General features: G+C 46.6%; 1 long non-coding RNA gene across 1 annotated transcript; it reads left to right on the top strand.

The window, feature by feature from the left end:
- The first annotated feature begins 13188 nt into the window (after window positions 1-13188).
- LOC123082713 (uncharacterized) lies at window positions 13189-15014 on the top strand. The gene is made up of 3 exons (XR_006439101.1): window positions 13189-13717; window positions 13797-14089; window positions 14231-15014. It is a non-coding gene; the product is annotated as an uncharacterized lncRNA (long non-coding RNA).
- The last annotated feature ends 224 nt before the right edge of the window (window positions 15015-15238 follow it).

Raw genomic sequence — 15238 nt, 5'->3', positions numbered from 1 at the left:
CAAGAAATAATTCGGCTTCACTTTGGACATCACCAAAAAAATATTTAATAATCTGATACATCTAGTTGATGCACGTAGCTCTGTTCTCTGAACTTCTGGTAGCTCATTTTCTTTGCATGGCCTCATTCTGTGACTTTTCTTGTCAAGTCTCAAATTTATTCTCTAAGAAATGGGGCTATTATATTTGTGTTGTTACTTCGATATTAAGGTGGATTTGTGTTTTGCAAGTTTGATGCTATATTATATATTGTACCCGAACATCCATTTTTTTATTTGCATGTTAGAGATTCAGGCTTAAGTTGCCCAGGCTTCAGAAAAGTTCTAGCTCCATGAAGTACGAGCGAGACGGGATCAAGGGTGCCTATGGTGGTGATAATAGAGTAAGTGTGTGTTGGGGAACGTAGTTATAATTCAAAAAAATTCCTACGTGTCACCAAGATCAATCTAGGAGATGCTAGCAACGAGAGAGAGGGAGTGCATCTTCATACCCTTGAAGATCGCTAAGCGGAAGCGTTACAAGAACGCGATTGATGGAGTCGTACTCGCGGCGATTCAAATCGCGGAAGATCCGATCAAGCGCCAAACGGACGACGCCTCCACGTTCAACACACGTACAACCCGGGGACGTCTACTCCTTCTTGATCCAGCAAGGGGAGAGGAGAAGTTGAGGAAGAACTCCGGCAGCATGACGACGTGGTGGTGGTGGAGCTCGTGGTTCTCCGGCAGAGCTTCGCTAAGCACTACGGAGGTGGAGGAGGAGGAGTTGGAGGAGGAGAGGGCTGCGACAGGGTAAGGGGTGCGGCTGCCCTGTCTCTCCCTCCCTATATATAGGGGGAAGGGGGGAGGAGGAGGCGCCCTAGGGTTTCCCTAGGGGCGGCGGCCAAGGCAGATTGGATCTCCCTAGGGAAATCCTAGGGAGACTTGCCCCCGAAGCCAAGCCAGGTGGAGGCTTGCCTCCCAAGCCAGGTGGAGGCCCCCCACCTCTCCAAGTTACGTGAGATGAGGTGGGAGAGGCGCGCAACCCCTTAGTGGGCTGATGTGCCCCCTCCCCTTGGCCCATAAGCCCCCCTCCTAACGCTTGTCGGGGCCTCCGAAACCCCTTTCGGCCACACTGGTCGTCACCTGGTACCCCCAGAACAATTCCGGACTCCAATACCCTTCGTCCAATATATCAATCTTCACCTCCGGACCATTCCGTAGTTCCTCTTCATGTCCGGGATCTCATCCGGGACTCCGAACAACCTTTGGTAACCACATACTATTCCCATTACAACTCTAGCGTCACCGAACCTTAAGTGTGTAGACTCTACGGGTTCGGGAACCATGCAGACATGACCGAGACACCACTCCGGCCAATAACCAATAGTGGGATATGGATACCCATATTGGCTCCCACATGTTCCACGATGATCTCATCGGATGAACCACGATGTCGAGGATTCAATCAATCCCGTATACAATTCCCTTTGTCCATCGGTATGTTACATGCCCGAGATTCGATCATCGGTATCCCCATACCTCGTTCAATCTTGTTACCGGCAAGTCTCTTTACTCGTTCTGTAACGCATGATCCCATGGCAAACTTCTTAGTCACATTGAGCTCATTATGATGATGCATTACCGAGTGGGTCCAGAGATACCTCTCCGTCATATGAAGTGACAAATCCCAGTCTCGATTCGTGCCAACCCAACAGACACTTTTGGAGATACCCGTAGTGCACCTTTATAGCCACCCAGTTACGTGGTGACGTTTGATACACCCAAAGCACTCCTACGGTATCCGGGAGTTGCACAATCTCATGGTCTAAGGAAATGATACTTGACATTAGAAAAGCTCTAGCAAACGAACTACACGATCTTATGCTATGCTTAGGATTGGGTCTTGTCCATCATATTATTCTCCTAATGATGTGATCCCGTTATCAATGGCATCCAATGTCCATGGTCAGGAAACCATGACCATCTATTGATCAATGAGCTACTCAACTAGAGGCTTACTAGGGACATGTTGTGGTCTATGTATTCACACATGTATTACGGTTTCCAGTTTATACAATTATAGCATGAACAATAGACAATTATCATGAACAAGGAAATATAATAATAACCATTTTATTATTGCCTCTAGGGCAAATTTCCAACAGTCTCCCACTTGCACTAGAGTCAGTAATCTATTTCACATCGCCATGTGATTAACACTCATAGTTCACATCGCCATGTGACTAACAACCAAAGAGTTTACTAAAGTCAATAATCTAGTTCGCATCGCCATGTGATTAACACCCAAGAGTTTACTAGAGTCAATAATCTAGTTCACATCACCATGTGATTAACACTGAATGAGTTCTAGGGTTTGATCATGTTATGCTTACGAGAGAGGTTTTAGTCAACGGGTCTGCAACATTCAGATCTGTGTGTTCTTCGCAAATCTCTATTTCATATTGTAGATGTTGCTACTATGCTCCACTTGGAGCTATTCCAAATGGTTGCTCCACTATACGTATCCGGTTTGCTACTCAGAGTCATCCGGATAGGTGTTAAAGCTTGCATCGACGTAACCCTTTACGCCGAACTCTTCATCACCTCCATAATCGAGAAACATTTCCTTATTCCCAAGGACAATTTTGACCGCTGTCCAATGATCCACTCTTGGATCACTCTTATACCCCCTTGCCAGACACGTGGCAAGGCACATTGCGGTACACAGCATGGCGTATCGTATAGAGCCTATGGCTAAGGCATAGGAGACGACTTTCGTCCTTTCTCTTTCTTCTATCGTGGTCGAGCTTCAAGTCTTAACTTCACACCTTACAACTCAGGCAAGAACTCCTTCTTTGACTGATACATCTTGAACTCCTTCAAGATCATGTCAAGGTATGTTCTGCGTGAAAGTATTATCAGGCGTCTTGATCTATCTCTATAGATCTTGATACCCAACATGTAAGCAGTTTTACACATGTCTTCCTTTAAAAAACTACATTCAAACAACCCTTTATGCTTTCCATAAATTCTACATCATCTCCGATCAACAATATGTCATCCACATATGCCTATCAGAAATGTTGTAGTGCTCCCACTCACATTCTTGTAAATACAAGTTTCTTGCAAACTTTGTATAAACCCAAAAAGCTTTGATCACCTCATCAAAGCGTATGATCCAACTTCGAGATGCTTGCTCCAGTCCATAGAAGGACCGCTAAAGTTTGCATACCTTTTAGCATCCTTAGGATTGACAAAATCTTCTGGTTGTATCACATACAGCCTTTCCTCACGGAAACCGTCAAGGAAACTTTGTTTTGACATCCATCTGCCTGATTTCGTAAATGAAAATGCAACAACTACTAACATAATTCTAACAGACTTTAGCATCGCTATGATTGAGAGAGTCTCATCATAGTCAACTCCTTGAACTTCTCGGAAACTTCTTTGAGACAAGTCGAGCTTCATAAATGGTGATATTACCATCAGCGTATGTCTTCTTCTTAAAGATCCATTTATTCTCAAAGGCTTGCTGATCATCGGGCAAGTCCACCAAAGTCCATACTTTGTTCTCATACATGGATCCTATCTCAGATTTCATGGCTCCTAGCCATTTGTTGGAATCCGGGCCCACCATCTCTTCTCCATAGCTCATAGGTTCATCGTTGTCCAACAACATGACCTTTAAGACAGGGTTACCACTGAGAAGTTGTACACACCCTTGTCGACCTACGAGGTTCGATAGTAATTTGATCTGAAGCTTCATGATCATCATCATTAGCTTTCTCTTCAACTGACGTAGGTGCCACAGAAACATCTTTCTGTGCTGCGCAACTCTCTGGTTAAAGTGAAGGTTCAACAACCTCATCAAGTTCTATCTTCCTCCCACTCAATTCTTTCGAGAGAAACTCTTTCTCAAGAAAGGACATGTTCTTAGCGACAAACACTTTGCCCTCAGATCTGAGATAGAAGGTATACCCAATCGTCTTCTTTGGGTATTGTATGGAGACACAATTTTCCACTTTGGGTTCGAGCTTTTCTGGCTGAAGCCTTTCGACATAAGCATCACAGTCCCAAACTTTAAGAAATGACAACGTAGGTTTTTTGCCAAACCATAGTTCATACGGTGTCGTCTCCACGGACTTAGATGGTGCCCTATTTAAAGAGAATGTAATTGTCTCTAATGCATAACCCCAAAATGATAGCGGTATATCGGTAAGAGACATCATAGATCGCACCATATCCAATAGGGTGTGATTACGATGTTCGGACACACCATTACGCTATGGTGTTCCAGGTGGCATCAACTATGAAACGATTCCACCTTGCATTTACTGATTGCCAAACTCATAACTCAGATACTCTCCCCTTGATCAGATCGTAGGAAGTTGATCTTCTTGTTATGTTGATTCTCAACTTCACTCTGAAATTGCTTGAACTTTTCAAATATTTCAGACTTATGCTTCATTAAGTAAATATACCCATATCTACTCAATTCATCGGTGAAGGTGAGAAAATAATGATATCCACCGCGTGCGTCAGCACTCATCGGACCACACACATCAGCATGTGTGATTTCCAACAAGTCACTTGCCCGTTCCATTGTTCTAGAAAACGGGGTTTTAGTCATCTTGCCTATGAGGCATGGTTCGGATGTGTTAGGTGATTCAAAATCAAGTGACTCCAAAAGTCCATTAGTATGGAGGTTCTTCATGTGTGTTACACCAATATGACCTAAGCGGCAGTGCCATAAGAAAGTGGTACTATCATTATCAACTCTACATCTTTTGGCATCAATGTTATGACCATGTGTATCACTATGTCCGAGATTCAATAAACCATTCACATTGGGTGCATGACCATAGAAGGTATTATTCATGTAAAAAGAATAACCATTATTCTCTGACTTAAATGAATAACCGTATTGCAATAAACATGATCTAATCATGTTCATGCTCAATGCAGACACCAATACAAACAACATTTATTTGGGTTCAACACTAATCCCGAAGGTAGAGGGAGCGTGTGATGGTGATCATATCATCCTTGGAAACACTTCCAACACATATCGTCACCTCGCCCTTAGCTAGTCTCCGTTTATTCCGTAGCTTTTGTTTCGAATTACCAATATTAGCAATTGAATCGGTATCTAATACCCATGTGCTACTAGGAGTACTAGTAAGGTACACATCAATAACACATATATCAAATATACTTTTGTTGAAGTTGCCAGCCTTCTTATCTACCAAGTATTTGAGGCAGTTCCGCTACCAGTGATTGTTCCCCTAATAGAAGCACTTCGTCTCGGGTTTGGGTTCTTGGGTTTCTTCACTGGAGCGGCAACTGACTTGCCATTCATGAAGTTTCCCTTCTTGCCCTTGCCCTTCTTTGAAACCAGTGGTCTTGTTAAGCATCAACATTTGATGCTCCTTGATTTCTACCTTTACGGCCTTAAGCATGACGAACAGCTCTGGGTTCATCTTCCCTTGCATCTTATAGTTCATCACGAAACTCTAGCAGCTTGGTGATAGTGACTGGAGAACTTTTGTCAATCACTCTCTTATCTGGAAGATTAACTCCCACTTGATTCAAGTGATTGAAGTACCCAGACATTCTGAGCACATGCTCACTGGCTGAGCTATTCTCCTCCATCTTGTAGGCAAAGATCTTGTCAGAGGTCTCAAACCTCTCAACACGGGCATGAGCCTGAAATACCAATTTCAGCTCTTGGAACATCTCATATGTTCCATGGCATTCAAAACGCTTTTGGAGCCCCGACTCTAAGCCATAAAGCATGACGCACTAAACTATCAGGTAGTCATTAGAACGTGTCTGCCAGATGTTCACAACATCCACAGACGACGCCAGAGGGGTTGGCACACCGAGCGGTGCATCAAGGACATAAGCCTTCTGTGTAGCAGTGAGGACAATCCTCAGCCTATGGCCCTAGTCCGCACAATTGCTTACAATATCTTTCAACTTAGTCTTTCTCTAGGAGCATATTAAAACAAGGAGCTAAAGCGCGAGCTATTAATCCACAGCATAATTTGCAAAGATAATTTAGACTATGTTCATGATAATTAAGTTCATCTAATCAAATTATTTAATGAACTCCCACTTAGATAGACATCCCTCTCGTTATCTAAGTGATACATGATTCGAAACGACTAGGCCGTGTCCGATCATCACGTGAGACGGACTAGTCATCAATGGTGAACATCTCCATGTTGATCGTATCTACTATACGACTCATGTTCGACCTTTCGGTCTCTTGTGTTCTGAGGCCATGTCTGTACATGCTAGGCTCATCAAGTCAACCTAAGTGTTTCGCATGTGTAAATCTGGCTTACACCCGTTGTATGCGAATGTTAGAATCTATCACACCCGATTATCACGTGGTGCTTCGAAACAACGAACCTTCGCAACGGTGCATAGTTAGGGGGGACACATTTCTTGAAATTTTTAGTGAGGGATCATCTTATTTATGCTACCTTCATTCTAAGAAAATAAGATGTAACCATGAAAAACATCACATGCAAATCATAAAGTGACATGATATGGCCAATATCATCTTGCGCCTTTGATCTCCATCTTCGAGGCGCGGCATGATCACATTCGTCACCGGCATGACACCATGATCTCCATCATCATGATCTCCATCGTCGTGTCTTCATGAAGTTGTCTCGCCAACTATTACTTCTACTACTATGGCTAACGGTTAGCAATAAAGTAAAGTAATTACATGGCATTTTTCATTGACACGTAGGCCATACAATAAATTAAGACAACTCCTATGGCTCTTGCCGGTTGTCATACTCATCGACATGCAAGTCGTGATTCCTATTACAAGAACATGATCAACCTCATACATCACATATATATAATTCATCACATCCTTTTGGCCATATCACATCACATAGTATACCTTACAAAAACAAGTTAGACGTCCTCTAATTGTTGTTGCATGTTTTACGTGGCTGATATGGGTTTCTAGCAAGAACGTTTTTTGCCTATGCAAAAGCCACAACGGTGATGTGCCAATTGCTATTCACCCTTCATAAGGACCCTCTTCATCGAATCCGACCCGACTAAAGTGGGAGAGACAGACACACGCTAGCCACCTTATGCATTAAGTGCATGTCAGTCGGTGAAACCAGTCTCACGTAAGCGTACGTGTAAGGTCGGTCCGGGCTGCTTCATCCCACAATGCCGCCGAATCAAGATAAGACTAGTAACGGTAAGCAAATTGAACAAATCATCGCCCACAACTACTTTGTGCTATACTCATGCATAGAATCTACGTATAGACCTAGCTCTAATACCACTATTGGGGAACGTAGTTATAATTCAAAAAATTCCTACGTGTCACCGAGATCAATCTAGGAGATGCTAGCAATGAGAGAGAGAGGGAGTGCATCTTCATACCCTTGAAGTTCGATAAGCGGAAGCGTTACAAGAACGCGGTTGATGGAGTCATACTCGCGGCGATTCAAATCGCGGAAGATCTGATCAAGTGGCGAACGGATGGCGCCTCCATGTTCAACACACGTACAGCCTGGGGACGTCTCCTCCTTCTTGATCCAGTAAGGGAAGAGGAGAAGTAGAGGGAGAACTCCGGTAGCACGACGACATGGTGGTGCTGGAGCTCGTGGTTCTCCAGTAGAGCTTCGCTAAGCACTACAGAGGAGGAGGAGGAGTTGGAGGAGGAGAGGGCTACACCAGGGGAAGCGGTACGGCTGCCCTATCTCTCCCGCACTATATATAGGGGCAAGGGGGAGGAGGAGGTGCCCTAGGGTTTCCCTAGGGGTGGCGGCCAAGGCAGATTGGATCTCCCTAGGGAAATCCTAGGGAGACTTGCCTCCCAAGCCAAGCCAGGTGGAGGCCCCCCACCTCTCCAAGTTACATGAGATGAGGTGGGAGGGGCGCACAGCCCCTTAGTGGGCTGATGTGCCCCCCTCCCCTTGGCCCATAAGCCCCCCCCAACGCTTGTCGGGGCCTCCAAAACCCCTTTCGGTCACGCTGGTCGTCACCTGGTACCCCCAGAACAATTCCGGACTCCAATAACCTTCGTCCAATATATCGATCTTCACCTCCGGACCATTCTGGAGTTCCTTGTCACGTCCGGATCTCATCCGGGACTCCGAACAACCTTCGGTAACCACATACTATTCCCATTACAACTCTAGCGTCACCGAACCTTAAGTGTGTAGACCGTACGGGTTCGGGAACCATGCAGACATGACCGAGACACCTCTCCGGCGAATAACCGATAGCGGGATCTGGATACCCATATTGGCTCCCACATGTTCCACGATGATCTCATTGGATGAACCACGATGTCGAGGATTCAATAAATCCCGTATACAATTCCCTTTGTCCATCGGTATGTTAGTTGCCCGAGATTCGATCGTCAGTATCCCCATACCTCATTCAATCTCGTTACCGGCAAGTCTCTTTACTCGTTCCGTAACGCATGATCCCATGGCTAACTCCTTAGTCACATTGAGCTCATTATGATGATGCATTACCGAGTGGGCCCAGAGATACCTCTCCGTAATATGGAGTGACAAATCCCAGTCTTGATTCGTGCCAACCCAGCAGACACTTTTGGAGATACCTGTAGTGCACCTTTATAGCCACCCAGTTACGTTGTGATGTTTGATACACCCAAAGCACTCCTACAGTATCCGGGAGTTGCACAATCTCATGGTCTAAGGAAATGATACTTGACATTAGAAAAGCTCTAGCAAACGAACTACACGATCTTGTGCTATGCTTAGGATTGGGTCTTGTCCATCACATCATTCTCCTAATGATGTGATCCCGTTATCAACGACATGCAATGTCCATGGTCAGGAAACCATAACCATTTATTGATCAACGAGCTAGTCAACTAGAGGCTTACTAGGGACATGTTGTGGTCTATGTATTCACACATGTATTACGGTTTCCGATTAATACAATTATAGCATGAACAATAGACAATTATCATGAACAAGGAAATATAATAATAACCATTTTATTATTGCCTCTAGGGCATATTTCCAACAGTGTGATGGAGGTACTGCTGTGGTGTATGAGCGAGGCGTAGGATGTGATTGGGATCTGACACAGAAGTATTTTGGCTACCGCTATGTTATGCGTGTTGATGAGGTCCCGGATGTTAACTGGCCTGAGTAGGTGGTGTTCCTGGGCACCTGCATGGAAATTCCCTCCTATATCCATGAAGAGGGAATGCCCATCTTCCTACCATACCCTGCTTCCCCGGGGAAGCCATATTGTAGCCCATCCCCGTAGCATGCTATTAGTGTCTTATCTTTGGGATGGTCCGCCTTGTGGATTCCCGTCGTATGTTGAACAATCATTTGCCGGTCAAACAACCCAAGGTTAAGCTGCTCGGGCATCGTCGGAGGCAAGCAATACCACAAAACTTGCATTATGTCCTAGTAGATGTATGAAAGTGTGGTGGAAATTCAAACACCTAGGCCACTCGGGGGTCTTTGGAGGGTAGCATTTTGACCTAATACATGTACAAATTTGTGGTGGGAGATCTAAACACCCAATACCAAGCTCTCGAGTGTGATCCGTTTCAGGACGGTGATGGTGGAAAATACCGTCACATCCCTCGGTAGGGGTCCAAGCGCCGCTAGAAGTCTTAGATCGGAGGCCGCACAGAGGGTTTATCCAGGTTCGGGCCTCCGTAGAGTAATACCCTACATCCTGCTTGCTTTCGTTATTCATGGTGGAGGGATACCTCATGCGAGGGGTTACAATGATGTATGAGATTGCTAGCAAGAGTTGCTATGTGAGATTAGTTGCCCTAGAGGGTTGTCCGGACTCCCTTTATATCGGCAGTGAGGTCTAGGGTTTACATGGCAATAGATGTGATCTACGGCACTGCCGCCCTTGTCTTGGTATGAAGGTCTTCGGCGCCCCCTTAGGGATCCTTTGTCTAGGGCCTAGCAGGCCCTTTTGACTCCGAGGCCGGGCCCCCTTGATGGAGCCACCATTAGTGCAGGAGACCGTCACTAGCTCCCGAGCGTGGTGGAGGTCGCGGGAGACGTTCCCGAGACCTCCGGCGGGCTCTCGCCTTCTTCTTTGCGTATCCCCTTTTTTCGAGAGTTCAGCCGAGAGTCTGACAGTGGCCCCTCCATAAGGCCCTTGGAAGCTCGGTTGTGTGGGGCCTTTTCCATAGAGCCATAGCCGCAGGGTCATGGACCTCCGTGTTCTCTCTGGTGCCTCTTGGGTACGAAGGAGGACCCGCTCACTTCTGCATTCCCCGAAGAGGCATGTCTGCAAGCCGTCTTGTCAGCACCACTCGAGGAGTCGGTTCGATCTTTGCTCATTATGACAAGCCCGCCCAGGTATGCGTGCCCACGATTTGTAGAGCGGTGACTGTAGCGGAAAGTGGGGCACGTGGCACATGGGGACGTCTCAATTTATGGCGGAGAATGGGAGATGTTTCCCATCCACTCTGTCTTCTTCCTCGCGCCTCCGGCCAAAGCATTTTTCTCCCAGCTTCGCCATTGCAATATTTTTGGCTTTCGAGCCCACAACATCTTCTCCTGAGTGGTCAGTGATGGGAAAGATGAGCTTCTCCTCTGGGGGCCACGGCCAAAGTGCGCAAGCAACCAGGGAAGCCGAGAGAAAAAGGAAAAGGGAGACCATCGCCGTCAGCAAACCGCCGTAGAGGGGCAGCGTGCTTGTCAGCCAGTGAGCTCACTCCCTCGCCTCAGAGGGAGAGGCCCAGAAGTTGAAGGAAGAGGGGTCGTTCCCTCCTTATTTGGCCTATCGCCTTCCTCTGTCGATGGAGAGCTTTCTGGCGCTGTAGCCTAGCAAATGCGTGCTCCGCCTCAATTTCTCCGGTCGATGGCTCGACTTCCCCATATACCCGTTCGTGTGAGGGCTCCTCTTCTTCTTCAGCTGCTATCTTCATCACCTTAATCCCATGAGCATCCTCCACATTGCAAACTTCATCACGTTCTGCGAATGCTTTCTTGGGACCGCCCCTCATTTCAACTTGTTCCATCAGCCCTTCTGCATCAGAGCACAGGCGAGCGGCCGCATCATTCATGATCATGGTGGGGGTGAGTATTCAAATGCGGCCATCTTCTCCATCCTTTCCTATGGACCTCCCAAAATCGATGGGGTCCTGGCAGAAGAAATTGTTTTACGTGTTCGGCCATGAAGACGGCTTGCCAGCCTTCTCTGGCGGCTCCTCGGTGCGCTTTGAACTCCTCCCGAAATGATCTTCCCAAGGACGCCAGGCTGCTGATAAAGGCCATAGCTATCCTGAAGGAGAGAGTGGCTTGAAGGGAGTTCACAATGCGCAAACTTGGGTGGAGCGTCCTGTGCTTCCTCTACAGGGCCGTGGCACGTTGATGTGCTATTACCATGGCCCATCCGACCCCTCTTGGGTCTCACCGGACGAGCTCGAAGAGAAGGAAGCCAACCGCTGGCTCGCCGTTCTAAAGGGGCTGGAGGCCGGCAAGGTGCCAATGGAGGTTGCGGTGGAGGCCTTCTTTCTTGACATTCCACCGAGAGAGGTAAACCTCCTCGCTTGATTTCGTCTTGGGTGGCAGGGAAGATCCTTTGTCATTTCTGATCTCCAGGCTCTTGATTCCGCGGGAGCTTGCGGGTTTCGGCACCCTCCAGTTGCATCCCCCACTACAAGGTCAATCCTTGAGTCGCGGACCTCCTACGTGTTGCGCCGAAGCGTGCTCCACCTGAAAAGAAGGGGAAAGGGACCACAACCTATACTGGGGGCGAGACGACCTGTGAGGCGGTCGATGACGACGCCCTGAGAGATGATGTCTCATACTGGGCTCTTGCTGATGCTTGGTTCCTATTGGAAATATGCCCTAGAGGAAATAATATTGCATTACTATATTTCCGTGTTCATGATTAAGAGTGTGTATTCTATGCTATAACTGCTATATGCGATTCAGGGAAAACTCATATGCGTGTGTAGAATGACAAACGGTAAAATAAGATTTCTAGTCTTGCCTCTAAGACTAGCTCAAGTGTTGTTCGTGGTCATGTTTTCCGGATTTTGAGATATTGTTAAGAGTAATGATAGTCTCAAAACAACTTTGAGAGTATGACATTAGAAGAATAGTCGTATTGAATCAACCCAATTCTTGTTTGTTATACTTTGAGATAAATCGTAATAAGTATGTTATAACACGGAGTGTTAACGTGTGTTTTGGTTTCTCAGGCCATGAGGGCATCATAGTCACTTCTTACCGTACGATGAGCTTTGGGGTTGCTCAAACATCATCTATAACAATGTGATCATAACGACAACTTACAGGTTCATCAGAAAGTCAAACAAGGGACACGATAGCTGGAGATTGCAATTTTCTCCTCCGACTATGGTGAGATATTCTCAGGGGCCTCTCAGTGTGACAACATCCATCATCGTCTGGACAGACACAGGTGACAATGTTACGGGGATGCCGGAACACGACAGTGAGAAATAAGAACAAAACCGGTAACGAGGAGACCGGTATAGTGAGCATGTGTATGACTCAAGAGGATACTGATATATCTCACCTTAGGTTTCGTAAAGTATCGCGAAGCAAAGGAACATCACATGATAACCAAAGGTTCACTCAAATGTATTCGTGTAACCATAGGGGTGGACGTCCACGGTTCCGCTATCAGTTATTAAACGAAGGGGTTTCGTTCATGTCTATGTTTTACCGAACCTACGGGGTCACACGCTTAAGGTAATCATGATCTACTGAGTGTTAGTAGGACGAGAGTATCGAAGATTTATTTGTGAAATTTTTTCATTAATATTCGGAATACTTCAGAGAGAAATTAGAAGCGTTTTGGGGTCACTAGAAGGGTTTTGGAGTTTATCGGCAATATTGGGTATTCCTGATAAATAATATATAGGTGGAAAATATTTTGAGTGATCTTAAATTAATAATAAAAGTCTCTAGTAATTGTTAGAACACTTTTATATTTAATTTAATATCAACAGAGCTTAAAAGACCAAGTGGTAGAAAGCAACTTGGGCCACAATAACCCAATAGATAGTGGTGCATCCCCCTTTCCTTGGAGGGGAGGCCGAATTGGCCCCTATGGCCAGTGCACCAAGGAGGGATTCCTTCCCTCCTTGGTGGCAGGCCCTCCCCCCCTTCGACCTATATATACTTGAGGTATTGGCACCTTTTGAACACAAAATTTTTGGAGCCTCGTCTAGTTCATCTAGTTCTAGTTCTAGTTGATCCTAATTTATCTAATTAGAGCTAGACCTAGTTCCTCTAATTCTCATAATTAGAAGCAAAGTGTGGTTCTAATATCCTCCCTCTAATGCTCTGGCGATGATTAGCTCCGAACGGCGAAGCGCTGCCGAATCAGGAAGACCGTAAGCTTGCAACCAAGTAAAGAGGCCATGCTTTCGATCTTTCATTTGAGGGTGCTTCGCAGGATCGTCATCAACAATTCGAGGGACTCCAAGTATGATCTACATTGACTCGTCTACTTCCGCTGCACTCTGAAGTCGGTGACTATCATGATCCAAACCGTTTATATTTCTTCATATTGTTTCTGGGTGTTCTTAGGGTGATTTTTTTGTTTTCTACTGTTTCCCAATAGTTTCACCTTTGTAGGGAGAGCGTGGCCCCTGAGAGCTCATCCTCTGCCACGTGGTAGTCAGAGGCGAATAAATCTGGACCATGGGGCAACCCCCAGGTGATCCCTGAGGAGATCGCCCAACTTATCAGCGGTAAGGGTTGTGTACTTGTTGCCGTCTTTAAGTCCTTCGTCTAGCTGCGCTCTTGACTCTGGCTTGTGATGTTTCATAGGCATGGAAGCCGCCGCCAGGTCCGGGCCTGGTTGTAGCCTGGCCATGACGGGACCTCTAGCCGATCTCCAAGTAGCTCCGCCTTTGGGTGGAGCCGGCGGCACGCCTGCTCCAGAGGTCGCACCTCCCCACGAGAGGTTTGTGAGGCTGGTGACTGGGGCCGCCACCACCTGCCCTTCTGACCCTGCAGCCCCCGCACCGTTGGTCGCTGCTGTGGTGGGCACGAAGGGTGTTCTTGGGTAGCTAAGCGTCACGCTAGAGGGGCTCGGAGGTCTTGCTGAGGCCAGCTGCCAGGTAAGGGCTTCTCCTGCTTTTTGTTGTGATATTGGTACTTTTTGCTGTGAAATTGGTAGTAGCCCCCGAGGCTGAGTGTGATGTTCATTTTGTACTCACGCTCAGACATTTTGTTGTTGCTGAAACTTTGTCTTTCCGCAGAGCGACGAGAGCCTGGAGAGCCAGGTCGTTGACCTGCACAAGCAGTTGGACACGCAACACCAGGAGAACACCCATTTGTCATTCGAAGTTGCAGCAACATTGATGCTCCAACAAGACCACCGTAGCAGTGTCATTGATGCAATTGATGGTGAGCAGCATGACATCAGGGTTGCAACAGTGTCGTTAAAGATGTACTCCCTCCGTCCGAAAATACTTGTCATTGAAATGGATGTATTTAGATGTATTTTAGTTCTAGATACATCCATTTTCATCAATTTTGATGACAAGTATTTCCGGACGGAGGGAGTAACAACTAATGGTGGCGATGTCAGCCGCAAGAACATCACCCAGCGAAGCGCATCGGTCTAAAGAATTGGCGAGGGCTCACTGCTTTCGGTGAAGCGCGACAACATGAAGCGCCAGCAAGGCTTGCTGTTTACAGCGGCGGTAGTGGAGGCGAAGCCTTCTATTCTACTGGTCCCAGTGGGTTGCGTAGCGGTGGAGGTAGCAGCAAGCGCCCTACAAAACAGTAGCGAGAGCCAGAGAAAAAAAGAAAGTTTGCACGAAGACGAGAATGAGTGGATGAAAGCTTTGTCCAGGGGATAAGATTTGGTGTGTGGGGGGGAGGGGAGGGCGATGTGTGGGCCCATGGGACATGTGCCCCAACGCGAGCCAGCGAACGGGCCCACATTATTGGCCCACTGATGCTCCGGCCGATTAACATACAATCTACTCTGCTCTAGCAGAACACATGGCTTCTGTGGGCGACTCTCAGCTTGCCAAGATCATACATATTTTTGAATTGTTCTGTTCAAGCATTCGAGCCAAGCATCACTAATTCAAGCCCTATTGTGTGTTGCAGTAACGTGTTCCACCGACGGTGAAAAATTTGCTCACGGGTTGGCGCCAATACATCTATTTGAATATTCTTTCCTCATTTTCATTAAACTAGCAAAAGGGCCCATGCGTTGCAACGGAAAAAAGTCATAATCTTCAATGACCATGACC

Source organism: Triticum aestivum, chromosome 4A (assembly GCF_018294505.1).
Source record: "Triticum aestivum cultivar Chinese Spring chromosome 4A, IWGSC CS RefSeq v2.1, whole genome shotgun sequence".
Classification (NCBI taxonomy): Eukaryota; Viridiplantae; Streptophyta; class Magnoliopsida; order Poales; family Poaceae; genus Triticum; species Triticum aestivum.
Note: the sequence above shows the minus strand (reverse complement) of the source record. Positions and strands in the feature narration are given on the sequence as shown.